Below are 12400 nucleotides of genomic sequence, written 5' to 3'. Positions count from 1 at the left end.
AAAAAGAGAAAATATGGATGTCTTAAGGTTTTACTTTGAGCAGTTGAGTATAATAAAATTAATAAATTTGTTAAGACTGGGAAAGTATGAAACTTAGAAGAAAAACTAAGAGCTCTGTTAAAAATATCTTGTGATGCTTCCATACAGAGGTTGATTAGGTGGTTGGAGATAAAAGTCTGGAGTCTCAGTGAAGTAAGGGCTAGAGGTTTAAAGTTGGGAGTCATTGATATAGCTTTGCCTTTAGAGTTATGGGACTGGATGAGATTACCTAGAAAGGAGTCAGTGGATGAGAATGGATAGAAGTTCTAGTAAAGCCTGGAGGTAGGGTTTAAAAATGTGAGGAGAGAGCAGCCCGGGTGGCTCAGCAGTTTAGCGCCGCCTTCAGCCCAGGGCCTGACCTGGAGACCCGGGATCCAGTCCCATGTCAGGCTCCCTGCATGGAGCCTGTGTCTCTGCCTCTCTCTCTCTCTCTCATTAATTAATAAATAAAATCTTTAAAAAATAAAAATAAATAACAATGTGAGGAGAATGGGCAGAGAGAAACTCAGGAAAGTAATCGGAAGTAGGAAGTAGTGAATTAAAAGGAGAGTGAGGAGAGTATAAATCAGAGAAACCAAATAAAGAAAATGACCTTAAAAAAACAAGAAAATGTATCCAATGCTGCTATGATGACAAATATGATGGATATAGAGACATGCTCACTGGGGCTTGATAACGTGGGATGAAGTGAGGTTAAGTTGCTGAGAGTGAAATGAAATGAAGGTGAACAACTGGAACTGATGGATAGGCAATTCTTAGAAGTTTTAGGTTAAAGGTGCAAAATAAAAGAGAGACAGAAAGAGAAAAAAGAAAAAAAAGAAGTGTAAGTACGAGATATTAACTGGAGGAGAACATGAAGTGTGGGATATTTTTTGTTTTGTTTTTTTTTTAAATTAAAATAGAATAAGATCATATTTTTGTATTAATGGATAAAGTCCAGTAGAAAATGAGAAATTGATAAAGTACATAAAAGAAAGTGAAAAAGTACAGGAGTAATGAAAACAGTATGAGGTCTGACACAAAAGTAGAAGAGCTAGCAAATAGAAATGTCATCAAGGCATTTTCTTGTATTGTAAAAGGAGAGAAAACAGTATCAGTAGGATAACATGGGTTTGCAGGTGTAGTGGTGGAAGATGTAATTCCCTCTGATTAATTACAAGTAGAGGCAGCCAGTAAAGTAGAAACTCAATGTCAAGAAACACTACATGGGCAATTTAAGGAGATTGAAAAAATATTCACACTAGTCATTTTGGAGAGTGGGAAAAACACACTACTGTATAAATATGTTTGAGAATAAACCCAAGTTAATTGAAGTTTAAATTCTGAAATTTGAAGGGAACTCAATCAGTCCAGCCATATAGCTTCCTCTATTATGTCCAAGCTGGTGGTAGGAAGATGTAACAACAGCAGTTCCTGGAATTAACAGGGATTGGAAATTGATGGACAAAAACAGTGGAATGGAAGTGAGGAGCAAATTGGTTGGAAGAATACAAGGTAGCTGTTAAAAGGATGTTATTTGAAATTGACCTTTTGGTAGGAATTAAGCTACTGATCATAACTTGCAAGGTGCAACTGTGAAAACATGTTACTGATTACTATGGAAGACAGACAACAGCTATACATGTTTTCTTGTACAGTTGCCCTGGCTGCTGCTATTCTGATTATTTTACCCTTATACCTTACTCTTCCCTGATTTCTCTGGGGTTCTTTAGCTTCATCTAGAATATTGTTTTGAATCTCTACCAAATATGTCATTCACATGCCCACATTTATCATGTGGAACATTCCAGTACTTCTCCCTAACATACACTTCTCCTATTTTGTTCTACTATTCAATCCTTATTTATCCTTCAGAATGTTGGCTATCATGCAGATGAAGCTTCTCTTAATTATCCAACTCAGAGTAATGTTTTATGCATTTAAAGCCCACTGAATATGTAGCACATACAATTCATTTGGCATAAATCAGATACGCACTTTCAAAATACTTTGTGTTATCCTGGTCTATCATGGTATTCAGAGTAATCTAACTACTGTGACAATCACTAAATATCCCAATGGCTTAAGCATGTAAAGTTTATTTTCCATTCAGGTTACCATCCCATCAATGTTGTTGATGGTAGTCTGTAAAAGAGAAAGAAGGCATCTGGAGCCTACATTCCCTTTTGCTTAGTGGCTGCAGGTTTTGCAGTCTTAAGGCCTGGGGAATCCTCTAGAGAATCTTGGCCATCTGGCCTGACCAGCTAAGACACAGGATGAGAAAGCAAGGAGGACCCTGTCCAAGCCTAATTGTGTAGGACATTTAAGTCACTCTAAGGATTTCAGTTTTTTCTCTGAAACATGGATTCATTCTAGGATTCTGACAAAGAAGGAACACAAACTTATGTTTTAAAGGAACTTTAGAAGGAAAGTGGGGAACTATAAGGAGGCTAATGCAGTAGTCCAGATTAGAAACAATGCAGCTTGGAACAGCATAACAGAGGAGGTGATGATGGTCAGTTTCTGGGCACATTTTAAAGTTATAGTTAACATTGCCCAATGGTTTGCATGTATGAGAAAGGAATCAGGGGTTATAAGGATCTGATAGATAAGCATTCAACAAATAAGCTTTAAAAAGAATGAGTAAATTTGTATACACACACACACACACATATATATTATATATATATATATATATAATATATATATATATATATATTTCTTCCTGCCAAGTCTGTTTTTTACAACTAATTTAGATATCTCTCTGACTTCTGGCACTAGATTTTCTCATATCAGTGGGGAGTGCTTTCTCCTCTATAATGACGCCGAAACCCAAATGCATATTTTAGGTATTTATGGATTAAGAGCATAAGGATTTTTTATCTTCTCTTGTAATATACCCTTGATTGTTAGAATGCCCAAATGATACATAATCAACAGACAGTTTTTTGTTACAGACCAACAAGGCATATGAGACATAAAAATTAAATGTAAACCCTTGTTACTAGAATGAAAGGAACTGTGAGTTCTTTACAGAATCTTTAAGTGATTCTTTCACATACTGGGGATCCCCATCAGTGCAATTTCAACCTTTATCCACCTTTATTAAAATCACATACTGTCATGCGGCCACAAAAGCATAATATAACAGAATATTATTTCTTTATTTTATCTGTACTGTCTTCATCATAGAAAATAGTTTTATTTCTGGGGTTGCAGAAACTAATTCTTTATGAAGCAAAAGGAAACATAGAGATACTTAGATATGGTCAAAAAATTAATGTTTAACATATTTTTATGTAGCTTCATATTTCCTATCAACAAAAGCCTACCATTTAAAAACTGTTCATATATTGTTTCCCACCTCATGTATTCTTCTCCCTTATCTATTTGTGCAGGGGATCTGGACCAGAATATGCAGCTCCTGCCATTTCCTCATGATTTGGATTATGTTCATCCCTACTTTTGAGTGTTTTCTAGAATCTGTCTTCTATCACAGCACCATGCCAAGATGAGGCCAATCACTGGAGTGTGCTAGTTAACTTAATATATATGTTTGCCAGGTGTTCACAGGGTGAAGCACATCCTCTCTTTTATATACAAAGATGAGGGGTGCCTGGTGGCTCAGTGGTTGAGTGTCTGCCTTTGACTCAGGGCGTGATCCTGGAGTACTGGGATCGAGTCCCACATCAGGCTCCTTGCATGGAGCCTGCTTCTCCCTCTGCCTGTCTCTGCCTCTTTCTCTTTATGTCTCTCATGAATAAATAAATAAAATCTTAAAAAAAAACACCTATATATACAAAGATTCTGGAGTGACTAAGTACAGTTTTCTCTCCAGTGCTCATGCACTTTAACCAGAGTTTGGTATAGAAATATCTGATGACTATAAGTTCTACACAGGCTGGATTTTTTTATCTACCTAGAATAGACTCTATTATTCATACATAATATATCCAGTATCATAGTACACATTTCACTGGATTCAGCAGACAACTTTATTGTGAAGAAGCATTTTAGTCTCAAACTTATATGACTAATCTTTCACTTCTCTAGCACTGTGGATGATAGTGTTTATTTCATTTGCTACAAGTGTTTGATTGGTAACAGCTTTCCTGAGTGGAGTGCTTTGGTTGGTAGCTTTTTCCATTATGTCAGTAGTGTGAAGAGTTCCAGCTAATGCAGACAAGTGAGGCTTTAAAACTCTGCCTATCTAGGGGATATTGCTAATATCTAGACAAAGCTTGCACCCACAAGGCAGCCTTCATCTGTTTGGGTGTGTGCGTTTAGCTACTTATGTAAGCTCAATTCATATTATTGTTCTTCACCTGTGCACTGTTAAGAAGAGCAGTACACATTAGGGAGAGGTAAAGGTTAACTGTGTGATCCACTTACCATATAATAAGATATAGTCAGGTATGCGGTTCACCTTGGCCTGTTCCATCAATATGAGCTCTTAACTTGGAATGCAACTGTGAAAAGAAGTACTTTAGTTACAAAGCAATAGGTAGCATCAATTTTGCTCAGCACAAAACTGAGCACAAAACTGTAGGTGGTTAACACTGGCTTGCCAAACCGCTGTTAATGGTAGCACTTTAGATGAGTACGGCTCTGTAAGTGGTAGCATTTAAACTCAGCATAACAATGTAAAAGGTGGCACTTTCATCTAATTTAAAAAGACTCTAGTGTGATTATTCTCACTTTCTAGTTGATTTTTGATAAGACACATAATTGATAATGTAGACTATTTCCATTACCATTCTTAGCAAGTCACAGGACATTAAATTAATACTAAGTAAAAATATTTGTACAAGTTTCCTCAGTATCAATGATTTTTCTCATATATATGATTCATTCTTTGTTTTCAAATAAGTAAATTCAGAATGAAAATAATATAAACCTCTCAAACATGTTTTTTTAAACAAGTATTAAAACATAACAGGTAGAGTGCAATTTTGTCAAGCAATCTATAGAAGGGCAAAATTAAATATACAACACGAAATAAGAGCATATGATAAACTATAGAGTAAATAGATTATGAAATACCAGGTTTTTTCCAAAATTTTCTTCTAAACAAATAACTAGTAACATTGTGTCTAAGATGCTATAAATATCAATTTCTAAAGCTTCATTGAGTTCTTTCTTTCTCTTCCAAATAGCTACTATTACACTGTAAATATACTGTTAGTTGCAGACAACATTGTGCTTCTTATCAGTAAAATCAATAAATATTGAACATCAGTGTGGTACATTGTGTCCCTGAAAAGGCTCTTTAGCCTTTTAAAACCTTCCTGCTCAAAGTGTAGGTCCTGGCCCAGACCCATCAGTACCACCTGAGACTTCCAGGACATACAGGATCTTACCCCCAACCTGCTGACTCAGAATCTGCATTTTAACAAGATTTCTTTGATTTATACACTTTAATGTTTGAAAAAGCAACAGTATAAATGACCTAGATAATCTTTAGGGTCTTGCTTTATGAAGATTCTATCCAGGGCCCAGGCATCCCAATCAAAATTAGAGCTTCTGTAGGATAGATCAAGAAGCTGTTAGTGAATTATGTAAGAGATATAATTTGACTTTGTTTAACTTTTCTGATCCACTTCAGGACTTTTATAAAATTTCCAGAAGTCATCCACTTCCTGGCTGAGAAATGCCGCTTTGTTCCAAATGATAGGAGTAGGATATCATTAGTTCAATGACTTGGAATCCTACTAGAGGATCCAGATTTGGTCACTGACTATCCTACATTTAAAACAATAAGATCAAGGAGGTTCTCCTCTAAACTCAAAACGATGTAGAGATTTCTGTTCTCATCTATGCAATGTCAATAAAGGATCACAGCAAACTACCAAAATCTATCTCTTGTATGAATCTTTCATTTAACATACATTTATTCAGCCAATATTTTTTAATATTTCATATGCAGTCACCAAAAGTCATGAAATTGGGGAAAACTCATATATTTTAATAGGCTTAATGTTAAAAAATCCTAAAGAAAATGATCTTAAATCTAATAAAAGTATCATTATATGTCTTTGTTTTAGAATTCAACTTAACATTGCATACTTATTAGTATACTGAGGAACTATGGAGATAGACAATAAATATGCAGGCAGAGGATAGCCCTCTCATTCAACTGGATTTTTAGTGTTAGTACATAGCTAATTCTCTATTCAGATTTTCCCTGATGAAATGCTGGAAGTTGACTATTTCTATGCATTACAAAATATAAATTACTTTTCAGTGTTGTGGAAACAACATTTCATCAATATAAAAGGACTTCTCTTTGCTAAACTATAAAACCCAATGATGCCCACCGGACAAAATAATTCAAAATCTCATAAATGAACAAATCATAATAATCACAATTAATTATATTGTGTTGAAATAGTCATGTTTATAAAACTACTATAATTGAAAAATGGTTACATGCTCTGGTCTATTATTGATTCTGTTATACATGAGAAGTTTTCTTAAACCAAAAAGTACCAGAAAAAATAAATAACATTTAGTTCTTGGGAGAACTTTTCTTTATGTCTCAATTTTCAGATAATATACACAATATTCTTTCATAACTCATCTGCCTGATACATTACAGTTAAAAAATGATTTCTTGGGACACTTGGGTGGCTTGCTTGAGCATCTGCCTTCAGCTCAAGGTGTGTTCCCGGGGTACTGGGATCGAGTCCCGCATCAGTCTTCCCACAGGGACCCTGCTTCTCCCTCTGCCTGTATCTCTGCCTCTCTCATGAATAAATAAATAAAATCTTAAAAAACAAAATGGTTTCTCATCTAGAAGTATCTTCTATTGTATATATTTTTAAAAACACAATAGCATGATTCATTTAAGTAATAAGTAGAATTGAACATCTATATAGCCAGATATAAGCAAATATAAAGTTTGATTTTCATGAACTGTTGAGCTCTGAAGCTTCAATTTCCTCCTGTGTCAAGTGGTTAATTCTCAACAAATCCGTTAAACTCACTGTGCTCCAGTAATATTTTCAGTCACTTCAGATTTGAATAGTTTAATATCAAATAGAGATTTAGAAATTTTAACTATTTCTAACCTTTACCTTTTTGTTATTGACTCTAAACTTTCAAGACTTCAAGCTCACCCAAAAAGTGAACAGGATAGCTTATAAGGAGTGGAGTCTCTGTTTATGTTTAGGATGCTCTGAGGGAAAACATTTTCCTTAGTTGGTGCTCAATTACCAACTGGTAATCAATCACCGATTGCTAGAAACCGTATTGGCACTGGTTCTATCCAGCTGTGGTTTGTCACATGCTTAACTTTGCAGCTCATGTAGCCTCTTGTCCTGGCCCTTCTGTGTGGTACAAGGTGTTCCTCATGTGTCCATCGGCCACTTCCTCCTAGCTGCCTGGAATTATACAGAAAAATGACCAACAATTTTTCTCTAGATGCTCAATAGGTGATCTATCCCATGGCTGTTAGGGGTTTTTCCACTTCTGGCTGGTTTCTTCAAGTGAGGCAGGGGAGTGGTGACCCACTGAAAGTTCTAGCATCTTTCCTCAGTTGTCTGAGTCTCTGGACCATTGATTCTTTCCTAGGTCACTTCCATGCTTTAGGAATAGGAAGCTCTCCTTGATGTTTTTCTCCTTGCTGTGATAATCTCCTGTCTCTTTCTAGTATTTACCTACAATTCTGAGCGATTAAGATGTGTCTGGAGACCGGTGCGTGGAGCCTGCTTCTCCCTCTGCCTGTGTCTCTGCGCCTCTCTCTCTCTCTGTGACTATCATAAATAAAAAAAAAAGATGTGTCTGGAGAGGGACGCCTAGGTGGCTCAGCGGTTGAGCATCTGCCTTCGGCTCAGGGCATGATCCCGGGGTCCTGGGATGGAGTCCCACATCGGGCTCCCTGCATGGAGCCTGCTTCTCCCTCTTCCTGTGTCTCTGCTTCTCTCTCTGTGTCTCTCATAAATCTTTAAAAAAATGTGTCTGGAGAGTCCTCTGGTGGGAAAAATCCATATAGTGAGCCTGATGGCCGTCTTCCTTATTTCTAGATATCCCTGCCTACTGTGGAAGCTATGCCAAGGATAATAATCTTAGACTGTCCAAGTATGGCTCTCTAAAGCTATTTACACCAATTCTATTCTGCAGGCCCTTTTATACTCTGTGTGTGTATCTGTGTGTGTGTGTGTGTGTGTGTGTGTGTGTGTGTCAGAGAGAGGGGTCCTTTTTGCTTCCTTAATATGGGAGAGCTTGGTTCTTGTCTCATGGAGTCAAAGAATGAATCTCACAGACAACAGAGAGTGAACAAAGTGATAGAAGTTTATGGAGAGATATAGAGAAAGCTCTCAAAAATGAGAAGGGCTCTGACAGGGTTGCCACTGAGGACTTTTGTCTGTCTTTTATGGGTAAATTTCTTGTTCATATCAGGATAGATATTTAGAACAAATATGGTGGACTTGTAACAAACAAGATGTTTCTTTGTAAATATGAGCACAAACAAGGTGTCCCTTTCTCTCTGGTTAGTATCTCCTCCATAACATTTCTCTACATCTGGGGTTTCTGTGAGTCTAGTAGCCATTAAGGGGGATACTCCCTAACAATTTGGAGCTAGGGAGCCAGGTTTATTTTTTCTGTTTTTACTGTTTTATCTCTATATGGGTAGGAGGCTGACCCTGGGGCTTTTTGGTGTACTTGGGGTTTATGGGAACCCACAGATTCCTGGAAGCCTGACTCTGGGCCTTTCCCTTATCCTTCCCTACCTAGCCCCGTCTGCCCCTAACTTGTTCCTACATCAATATCTTAGTGGAAGATTAGAGGAGTGTGCACTTTGAAAAGGCACTTAAAAAAATTAGAATCCAAAATGTAGGTCCCCCTCCCCGCCTTAGGAATGAGCTAGAAGTCCATCATTTCTTATTTAGCACTCAGATGGAAAGAGAGAGCTGATAACTTTAGGGAACAAGAAAGGACATGTCTAGGTGATACTTCACCTCATCACATTATATGTGATCATAAAATATTACTAATACTACCGTAGAACTTTAAGGCTTTCACATTAGGGAACAATTCACATTTTAATATATATGGAAAACATCATTTTTACTGGATTGCAATGATGTATTTCGTTTTACCCATGATAAATGTTAAAGTCAATTTTTAAAATGCTATAAAACTCAAAAATATGCCTGTGAGACATATATATATGTATAAATATATGTATATATACCTTTAATAGCATCCTTTATTAATCAAATAAGATTAGGAAATTGAATTCAATTAAGTTATGAGTGGTAACAGCTAAGAAAATAAAAATTATTAGTCATAGTTACACTTCGAATCTACTTGTGAAATGCTGAGGTTAATTATTTTCAAAGCAGGAGACCACTGTATCCTGCTGACACAAACTATGTCTAAATAAATACCCTTAAATATCAATTGGTCATTTTGAGATTTTTTTTTATATATACATAAGACATCTACATTCTGGAAGCATTGAGAATTGGATTTTTTTAGATAACCATAATAACCCCCTATAATCATTTTACTGAGTTGATTTTTTTTAAAAGTGTTTCCACTTTTTATAGGCTACAAATCAATGTGTAACTATAGAAGACAATTTTATGATATGTTTATTATAAACATATCAAAACATTATAACAAAAACTGATATAAAATGTTAGTTGCCTATTCAATAACATTTCATTTTGAGATTATTACACAGGAGATTTTGCACAGGAATGCAAAAAGAGGGATTTTAAAAGGATTTTATTTACCTATTTATTTTATATATAGAGAAAGAGAGTTTGTGCACATGAGTGAAGGGAGGGACAGAGAGGGAGGCAGAGAGGGAGAGAATTTCTAGCCGACTCCACCCTGAGCACAGAGTCCCATGTGGGTTTGGTCTCTTGACCCTGAGATCAAGATCTGAGCTGAAACCAAGAGTCAGCTGCTTAACTGAATGAGCCATCCAGGTGCTTCAAAAGGCTGTTTTCATTAAAGCACAGGAATAGGACTCATGGGCAGAAAGAGCTGCTGAGATTGTTTTCATGTTATTTCCAAATACCATGTTTTGTCCTAAAAGGCACAGATGTTATTCCATTATATATTTTATAGTAAAGAAAGATAGTTTATACTAATTATATAGAAAGCAATTTTAATCTCATATTAAATTGCTTTCTTTTCCACCAAATACCAATGTTAGTATGTTTATACCAGACCAGGTCCTATGTTCAAATGTTTCTCATGATCCTTAGGTGGCCATTTCCAATTTCTCAATCATACAAAAAAAATTTATTAGAAGTTTACAGTGAATTTAATGATGTGTTATTAGATTTATAAGCAGACACTTTGACAAAAGTTTAAAATCCAAAATTTTAAATGACAGATTTACAAAACATTTAGAAATCAATAAAAATAGATAATAAATAAGGAAACTCCACAAGGTTTATACTACTTTAAAATTAGGGAGAAAAAAAATCTTCCCAATTATAATAGGACTTAAGATTGGCTTTTACGGAATGATTTTTAAAAAAGCATAATTTGTCTAAATTTTAAATGTGTCAACAAATTACTTTCTATGTAAGCAAATTAAGACCAGCATAGAAAGTTCATGTTCCCTTCTGAAATAGAATATTGTGATCTAATGCAACCTACCACAAATTAATGTAGTACATTTAATTATTTGCATAGTCATTATTACAGTTCATGTTAATTAGGTTTAAATTGTAAGAGTAAGGCCAATGACTAACTTTGTCGCCTTCAAATGTTGCCTGAGCACAAGTGAGCTAAGGATCCAGTCAGTACACATCATCATCTGCCCCAGTTTTCTAGGACAAACTGCCCCTCCTCAACCCATGGAATAAGTAGTTAACCCAGGAGGATTAGGGTACCTTATTCTGGAATCCTCAGCTAGCCTTCTGCAACTAACGAATCAGCTCAGGAGGGAGATAAGCAGAAGCCAAATTTGTCAAGCAATCTCATAGAAAGAGTTCTCCACCAGTGTTGAAATATCTAGTTGATTTGAAGGAAGGTTCTCCATCTCAGAAAGGGATAAAAATGGCACATTACTTACATCATATAAGATCAAGGCAGAGTTTTTGTACCCTGTATCATTCTACTTTGCCTCCTTATAAAATGGGACAGAAGAGAGACTAAAATAAGCTTAATGAGAAAGACTCCATTGCCATTGGGAATAAGTTCTGATCTCTAATAAGGAATTTTAGCTTCTCTTTTCTTTTCCCAGCTGTGCATATTAAGAAAAATTCTGTTTAGCATAGAAATAAGAAAACTAAACTAAACTAAAAGCAACCCAGAGAGATGTTTTCAGGAAGTTCAAAGGTTTTTGTTGTTGTTGTTTTCCCAGTTGATCACTTTTGATCACCAAGAAACTCTTCACATAGTTTTCCTGACACTGAATTTCTCCTATATTGTCACTGGGTAATCAGCCTAGTGCCTTTTTTCTGTATATACTCTGCCAAATACTTATTTACTCTTTGTATGTGTCTGTCTTCCGTGCTAAGCTAAACATCAAAGATCATGTCTATCTTATTTCCCACTTAATCTCCAGGTTTGGCACTTGATAGGTATAAAATTTGATAAATAAATTTCTGACTTCATTTATTAACTGCCTGTGATTTATTCTCAAATTATATCCTTAGTTTTGATTTTTATCCAACATGTTGAAAGTGCAACTTACCCATTCTTATATTTTCTACTTTATAATCTCAAAGTAACTTAGTCAATCATCAGGTTTAATATATATATGTATATATACACATATATTATATAATTTACATATATAATACACATAAAATATACATATAAAATTTATAATTTAATGCACAAATATATTAATATATTTATATATTTAATAATAAATAAATTTATATGTTTTATATATAGAATATATAGTATACAAAATATATTTTATATATGTTATATATAAATTTATATGTTAATATCTATTTTATATATAATGTATAAATATATGTGATAATATAAGATATATAAACATAATATATATGTGTGTATATATATATATATATATATATATTTCTTCTTCTTCTTTTTTTTTTTTTTCTTTTGGCTCTCTTATGCTCACTTACTTTTCTTTTTCCCTGGATGTCTCATCTCCCGCTGATAGTTTGTTCCCTCGGAGGGATCTTCTACAGATTGATAATAGAAAAGATCCTATAAACTTTACTCAAAGATGTCCTTTGCTAGTAAGAAATAATCTAAATTCACTTGATATTTAAAAAATTCCACAGGAATTTCTACCACTATCTTTCCAGATCTATTACACATCAACTCTTCACCAAAACACATTGCTAAACAACCCACCTGTATTTCTCCTTTGCTAACACCACACCCTCAAATCTCTCTTTCCTCAAGTCTTATCCTATGGAGATTAATC

General features: G+C 35.0%; 1 protein-coding gene and 1 long non-coding RNA gene across 10 annotated transcripts in view; one reads left to right on the top strand and one right to left on the bottom strand.

Annotated features, from left to right (window-relative positions):
• The window catches only part of CNTN5 (contactin 5), a 1295471-nt gene that overhangs the window by 579194 nt on the left and 703877 nt on the right, over positions 1–12400 (top strand). The window lies entirely within an intron of this gene.
• The window catches only part of LOC112643181 (uncharacterized), a 99864-nt gene that overhangs the window by 54695 nt on the left and 32769 nt on the right, over positions 1–12400 (bottom strand). For all 7 annotated transcript variants that reach the window (XR_003125690.3, XR_007404437.1, XR_004807701.2 and 4 more), the window contains 3 exons: positions 12093–12152; positions 10878–11026; positions 4411–4487 (listed from right to left, as the gene is read on the bottom strand). This is a non-coding gene — a long non-coding RNA (uncharacterized LOC112643181). The remainder of the gene's footprint in view (positions 1–4410; positions 4488–10877; positions 11027–12092; positions 12153–12400) is intronic.

Source organism: Canis lupus, chromosome 21 (genome assembly GCF_003254725.2).
Source record: "Canis lupus dingo isolate Sandy chromosome 21, ASM325472v2, whole genome shotgun sequence".
Classification (NCBI taxonomy): Eukaryota; Metazoa; Chordata; class Mammalia; order Carnivora; family Canidae; genus Canis; species Canis lupus.
This window is presented reverse-complemented; position numbering and strand designations above follow the sequence as displayed.